Source organism: Apteryx rowi, unplaced genomic scaffold (genome assembly GCF_003343035.1).
Source record: "Apteryx rowi isolate R43461 unplaced genomic scaffold, aptRow1 scaffold_431, whole genome shotgun sequence".
NCBI classification, from domain to species: domain Eukaryota; kingdom Metazoa; phylum Chordata; class Aves; order Apterygiformes; family Apterygidae; genus Apteryx; species Apteryx rowi.
Window position 1 is genome coordinate 227188 of NW_020450685.1, and position 883 is coordinate 228070.

Sequence of the window (883 nt, forward strand, 5' to 3'; positions counted from 1 at the left end):
GCTGCGGGGCAGAAGCCGCCGGAGAGGGGGCGACCCCGCTGCGGTTCCCGTCCCGGGCCCCGGGGCGCTCGGCCGCCCCCGCGCCGCGGAGCTGCCCGCGCGCCTGCCCTCGAGGTGCGGGTGGAGGCGGGTGCCGTCGCCGCAGACCAGCCCGGGATGCGCCCACCTCCTCCGCAAGCAGGGCGGCTTTCCTAATCTCCTGAGCTGTGCCGCAAACTAGGCAGCTTCTTCTGGTGCCCTCGGCGCCGGGCAGGGGTTGGAAGGGGCWGCTTGCCACCCCTTGTATCAGCCTCGCGCGTGCCGCCACGCTGCTGCCGTTCCTGCCTCTTCCTTGCCGTTCTCCCCATCCTCACGTTTCAGGGTGAAACAAATCCCAATTCTTTCACTTTTTTTCCCAGGCCGGCTCTGTTTTTCAACCTTCCTGGCATTGCTGTTGCTTTCCTCTGCGCCTTCCCTACATCTATGCTCTATTTCGCCCTGTGTTGCCCCAAACCAGAGCTCGTTCTGCGTCTGAGGCCTTATCAGCTTGCGGGGAGTGGGAGAGGTATCTCCCGGCTCTTACGTACGCTGCGGCCGCCAGCAAAGCCCAGGAGGAGATTTGCCTTTTTGCAGCTGGGTGACACTGTCGGCTCCCACCCGTTCATGGCGCTGATCCTTTTTGCCTACCCTGCCCTTTCCATTGATGGTCTTCTAAGCCTTTCCTCAAACACTTTGCAGATGTCTTTACTGAGTCACGGAGGGGTTTTGAACCTTTTCCTCCAAGGTGCCCGGGAGGGTTTGATACGATCTGCACCTGCTAGCTTTTTGAAATACTCATTTTGTGCTACTCCAGCCCTGCTGATCTGGGAGAGCTGGTGGTACCAGCTTCGTGGCCTGCAAGCAG

The 883-nt window shown here is 61.2% G+C and overlaps 1 protein-coding gene across 1 annotated transcript in view; it reads right to left on the reverse strand.

Moving 5' to 3' along the window:
* The window catches only part of STEAP3 (STEAP3 metalloreductase), a 25054-nt gene extending 24565 nt beyond the window's left edge, over nucleotides 1–489 (reverse strand). The window contains exon 1 of the mRNA XM_026076469.1: nucleotides 167–489. The gene's annotated coding sequence lies outside the window, so the exon portion shown is untranslated. The remainder of the gene's footprint in view (nucleotides 1–166) is intronic.
* Between the last annotated feature and the right edge of the window lie 394 nt (nucleotides 490–883).